Here is a 6669-nt window from a genome sequence, read left to right as displayed (position 1 = left end):
TTACCTTTCTTATCTATTTCTCCTTTTACATCTGCTAATCTTTCATATCTTTTCTTATATTACATCTCCTCCTATTAATCTTTCATATAATTTCTTCTTTCACATCTCTTAATTTTCCATTCTCATTTCTTCATTATATTTCCTCCTTATTTCCTCTCAAACATTTCCCATTTCCCACCTGTAGTAAAATAAGAACCATCAAACACTAAGAAACATCAAAAACTCAATATTTAGCCCTTTAGTCCTTTCATTATTGCACTAAATGTCCCTAAAGCTTCTGTATTAATGGGAAAATGAACCTCAGTGCTTATTTCATCGTGTCAAGTGTGTGATAGTAATATAGGGAGGTGAGGACATAAGAGAGACATAGGGACACAATATTACTGCCACTGACTCGTGCTCTCACTCACTCACTCACTTGCTGGCTGGTCAATGCATTCCCTCCTATCTTGTCTTGAAATGTACAGCAAATTAACACTGTGCTTCCACCAAAGTGATTTAAATATAGGATACCAGCTTATTCTCAGGGTCAGTACTCAGGATAGGGCAAAAATTAATGAGTTCAAGCTTGAAGTTTGATTAAAGAGGAAGGAATTGGTTCTCAGGGTGGTGGATGGCTGGAACAGACCAAAATGAACTTGAATGGACTTATTAATCAAAGCAGCATAAGTAGTAATGGATTCAAGCTTGTTAAACTTAGAATTTGTAAGGAGATATGAAGGTATTGGTTCTCAAATAGTGGTGGATCACTGGAACAGACTGGAATAGACTGGAATGGGCTAGGAACGACTTGTTAATCAGGTTGTTAGTGCTGTTAGCTTTGAAAGATTAGACAAATGTATGAACACGGATGACTGGTGGAAATACGTGGGCATATTTCATACAGGGACTGCCACGTGTAGGCCTGATGGATTCCTGCACTCTTATTTTGCTACTTTAAAATTAAATGACTCTGGTAGAAACACATTAGTTTGCAGGAACTTAAAACATAACAAGAAGGAATATGTAGACCAGCCAGTGAGTGAGTGAGTGAATAAGTTTAGCAGTGTTACCATCTCCCGTGTCCTCACCTGTCTCAATTACTGCCACACACTTCACCACACACCAGTCAAAAAAGATTCTTAAGATTTTTCTTTTTCTTTTCCTTTGTTGAGGTATGCAAAGGTTAAATATTATAATGCTCTAATATCTGTTTTTCTTTTCTTTTCTTTATTTTGTTTTTCCCTTTCTTTAGGTGCAAAACTTAGACTATAAAATCTTCATATAGTTTTTTTTTCTTTTCTTGTTTTGCTTTCTTTTCTTTCCTTTCCTTTTCTCTTCTTTAATTTTACTAAAGTTAATATATAAAATGTAAATATCTTTTCTTATTTGTATCCATTCTTTTTCTTCCTATCTCTTTCCCTAAGTATACAAATTAAAATATATATTATAGAATCTTAATATCTTTTTTTTTCATCTTTTCTTTAGCTACAAAATATATCATCAAATCTTACAATCCTATTTTCCTTTCTTTTTAAGTTTTCTACTGTTTTCTTTCTTCCCATTCTTTAGGCATGGAATAAACATTACACAATCTTACTATCTTATCTCCTTTTCTTCCTTTAATTCCTTCCCTTTTGTTTCTTTCCTTTAAGGTGTGCAAAATATATCTTCCAATTTTTCTTTTTCTTTTTTTTCCTCTTTTAATTTGTTTCCTTTCTCTAGGTAGGCAACATATACAAAACTTTACATTTTCTTTTCTTTTTTATAATTTTTCTAGTTTTGTTTTTCTTTTCTTTAGGTGTGCATTGGATTTTTGACGTCATGAATGCTTAAACCAACTTTATTACAAGACATACTGGGGTTAGCCATGACAGCCAGATTACATCATAGTAGTAGTAGTAGTAGTAGTAGTAGTAGTAGTAGTAGTTAAGTATTATTAATTACTTATACAAGACTCATATTATTATTATCCCTCTGTGTTCATTAATACAACACTAGAGGTTTATTTCACTATTATAATCTTACATCATTATTATTATTATTATTATTATTATTATCATTATTATCATTATTATTATTATTATTACCAGCTCGTCTATTATATTTTATTTTTATTACATGCTTTTTTTTATTATTTTTTTCAGGAGCTGATAAAAAAAATGTCCTTTTTTTAAATTTCACACAAAACAATGACTAGAGGTGTTCCTGAGAGAGAGAGAGAGAGAGAGAGAGAGAGAGAGAGAGAGAGAGAGAGAGAGAGAGAGAGAGAGAGAGAGAGAGAGAGAGAGAGAGAGAGAGAGAGAGAGAGAGAGCCACTACTGACAACACACATGGTGACGGAACATCCTCAGAATATTATCCCCTATCATTACGTATATATATACATTCAAAAGGACACAATGATATTATACTACGGCATTAATATGATACTGATAGTGCAGAGGGAAGATGTGGAAATTCCCTCTGTGTTGCTTTATCAAGGTACACACTTCCTGACATGGCTACGCTCACACACACACACACACACGCACGCACAGGAACACTGCCAGCTTAATGTCCACTGCTGCTACCACTTCCTTATTATAGGAAAGATGAAGCAGGTGGAGATTATCAAAGAAATGAGTAATTTTAAATGGGGATATGGAGGTACTGGGGCAATATTGGTGTTCGTTATTAACAAAGCAGGTAATTCTAGTTTCTTATTCTTAGCTTTGAAACGGGTGAGGGAAATAGGGAAACAGGGATATGGGTAGGAAAATGAGGCTGTGGAAGTACTGAAACACAAATATTGGTCAGGTTTCTGTGTGTGAGACTCCGCCATCAACAAAGATTATTCTAACTATCACTTCTTTCTTGCCTTTGTGACTTCAAATTGCAGCAAAAAATAGAATAAAAATGTAGAGATAAACAGGTGAGGCTGCAGAGGTATTAATGCATAAATGTTGGCCAGTCTTCTAGTGCGTGAGACTCCGCCAGTAACAAAACAGATAATTTTAATTCTTTTGTCCTTAACTTTGAAGTGTCAGAGAAAATTATAATAAGAATGTACAGATAATTAAATGAGACTGCACAAATAATGAGGCACAAATATTGGTCAATTTTCCAGCGTGCAGGGCTCTGTCATTAACAAAACTACTAATTTAACTCATGCTTTTCACTCTGAACTCTGAAACTGCAGAGATAATAACATAAACACCAATCACTTTGTTCTAGTGCAAATTTCTGCCATTAACAAAATATATACATTAATTTCAACCCAATTTTTCACTCTGAACTTCACTTAAAGCTGCAGAAAAATTATAACATACTCTTTTGTGCACATCTTTGCTATTAATGAGATATGCTGGTCATTATTACAGACACCAACCACTGCTTCCTTCCTTCTTCCTTCAGTAAACACAAGATAGTGATAGGAAGCGAATATTTACATTAATTTCAACTAGTTCCTTTTTCCTTCAGTAAACACAAAAGGTAACTGGTTATTATTACACTGATTATGACCACTCTTTCCTTCCCTTCACAATATTGGTGGGTATCATTATATTCAGGTAAAGCACTAGTCTTTCTTCTAAACTTCTTTCAGTAAACACAACATATGAAGTGGTTATCATTACATTAATTTTAAACACTTTTCTCTTTCAGTAAACACAAAGATAAGAAGTAGATTATTATTACATTAAATTCCACTCTTTCTTTTCTCTTTCAGTAAACACAAAGATAAGAAGTAGATTATTATTACATTAAATTCCACTCTTTTTCTCTTTCAGCAAACACAAAGATTAGTATATTATTATTACATAAGTTTCCTTCCTTTCTTTCTTTTCTCTTCAGTAAACACAAAGATAAGAAGCAGGTTATTATTACATGAACTTCCACTCTTCCTTCCTTTTCTCCTTCAATAAACAACGTGGTTATTATTATCACATCAGCGTCAACCACAAGTCCTCTTCAATGCCTTTCAGTAAACATAACAAGGATAGGAAGAGATATTATTTAATTTATCCACTCCTTCCTTCTCTTCAGACTCCCTTCAGTAAACACAAAAGGACAGCCAGTTAGGTTTGGTACAGTAACCCCACCAATGCTTCCTTCCTTCAGGCTCTTTCAGTACACACAGCATGGTAAGAAGTGGTTGTTTTCACTCCTTGTTCCTTCCACCCAGCTTACTCCACAGTGGTCAGTATAACAAGAGGCAAACTCAGACCAATAAAGTGAACCACAAAAGCAAAGAGAAATTTGTTATCGACACTGAAAAAAATAAATAAGATAAAATAAAATAAAATAAAATGAACCCTCCCAAATAAGATGGAAAAATAGATTAACGACTGAAAAAAATAATAAATAAATAAACTAAACGCAAACTGATTACCAAACAATGAAGCCCCAAAGTATTATAGACAACCTGATCACCAAAAACTTAAAACAAACCAGATCTCTGCATCAGTAAAGACAAACGTATCAAAATAACCAACGAAACTCACTACTCCTTCCACTTCAATTCCATATGGCTAACAAAAAAACCAACACAAACTCAACACCAAACACAAGAAACACTGAAAACGACCAAATCTCAGCACGGGTGAAAACAAACAGCAACCCAAGCTCAACTCAGCACCAGGTGACGAGGAGAGACAGCCAGCCAGATCAGGGCAGGCAGGGCTTTCATTCAGGGTTTCAGGAACTTGTGGGCCGCAACGGGAGGTGACGAAGAAGGCGGACAGAGAGAAATGGAGTTAAAAAATTGGCACATTTAATTTACACACCAGTTGCCGTTCGCCTGGGGCCTCAGAGGTTGACTGTACAGTGCTCGGTGTGGTGGCGGCGTTAGCAGTACACGTAACGAAGCTACACCTCGACCTTACATCCTAGACCTTACGAGAGAAGAGATGGATAGACAGAGAGGCTCGTATTCTGAAACGCTTCGCTCTCTCACCACGACTACTTTCCGAGGCCAATGAGATGATTAGCCGGGTTGTCAAGAGTGTTTCTCCTGTTGGTAATGTAGAAATCATGTTAATCTACCACTAGAATCATAAAAACACCCTTGAAAACCTGTGTCACTTCATCTAAAGGCTTATGAATGTAGTGCAAGCGTGGTGCAGAAGCGTTTCCGAACACAGACCATCAATACAAACTCTACACCACTGTGGGAAGGAACCAAGAGGGCAAGAAAATAGAAGTAGATGAAATTACGGAATAAACACAAGTACAAAAAGATAAATAAACACACAGACAGGTGGAGTAAACAAAACTCCACCAATCCTCCATTTCTAGACCTCTCTCATCCATCCTAATCCACCACACACTCACCCCTCTTCCTCCTCCTCCGCCTCGTATGGTTCGTAAGGTTCCTGTCCCATCGCTACTGCCCCATTCCCGGAGTACTCCTTGCCATCTTCCTCACCCTCATAACTCTCTCCTATATCCTCCATGTACACCTCCCCACCCCCCTCACCCGCTGTGGCCTCCTCCTCCATCTTCTCTGGGGTTTTAGACGAGTCCCCCTCCCCTGAATCGTCCTCCGTCTGCAAAAAGAAAACGGCGGTGAGAGGGTGTAAATTTTAGGAATGGGAAGGTGAGAAGGGAGGATAAATTATAGAAATGGAGAAGGATAAATTATAAAAATGAAGAAGGCAATAGGAGAGAGAATAAATTATGGAAATAAAGGAGAGGAAGAGAATAAATTATAGAAATGAAGGATTAATTATAGAAACAGAGAAGAGAAGAGATAAATGATAAAAACAGAGGAGGAGAAAAGTAAATTACAGAAACAATGGAGAGAATAAATTACAAAAACAGAAAGTACACAAGAAAAATAAATAAACCAGAAAAACAGAGGAAACAAGTAAAGATAAAGAATAAAACAACAAAGACAAACACAGGATGAACAAAACAATTAACGGAAAAGAAAAAGAATACAGAAAACAACACCAGATAAATCACACATACACAACAAACGTAACTTTTAAAGCAACAAACTGGGTGAGGGAAGATGGGAGTGATGGTGGTGGTGGTGGTAGCAGTGGTTGAGATAAGGAATAAAATAAAGAAAAAAAAGAGGGTAACAAACACAAGGGGAATAAAAAACGACATACCTTCTTCTTCTTTGTGGGTGAATTGTCTCCATCACTAGTCAGAGTCCTCTTAGCAGCCTCTCTGTGACAAATAGATAAAATAAATCAATCACTAATACTAGGCTATCAATTAAACTGGTCCACCTCTACCCTTTCACAATGCACCCTTTCACAATTCACAATTCACCCTTTCACCCTGCACCTACACCAACCCTGACAACACACAGAGCATCTCACACACACACACACACATACACACACACAAAATTAACATTCGCAGCACCACTATCCTCAATTCCATGTTATTTCCTTCTCCGCCAGTACCTCTACCGTTATCTCCAGCCCCCCATGTCCTCACTCCGGTGCCTCAAGTGTCCCTGCGTCCCTGTGTCCCCAGCTTCCCTCATTCTTGTGTCTTAAGTTACCGAGTCCTGTGTCCTCACCCCTGTGCACGATGTGAAGTGTCCACATTGGGTTTCTGTCCATTAAATTCCATGTCCAGCAGCTTCGCCTCCATCTCCATAGCTGCTGCCTCTGTCTCCAGGGTAAAGCAGCACTTCCTGCAACACACATACACATACACACATAAGTAGGATGGAATGGAATAATCAGT

Source organism: Scylla paramamosain, chromosome 46 (genome assembly GCF_035594125.1).
Source record: "Scylla paramamosain isolate STU-SP2022 chromosome 46, ASM3559412v1, whole genome shotgun sequence".
Classification (NCBI taxonomy): Eukaryota; Metazoa; Arthropoda; class Malacostraca; order Decapoda; family Portunidae; genus Scylla; species Scylla paramamosain.
This window is presented reverse-complemented; position numbering follows the sequence as displayed.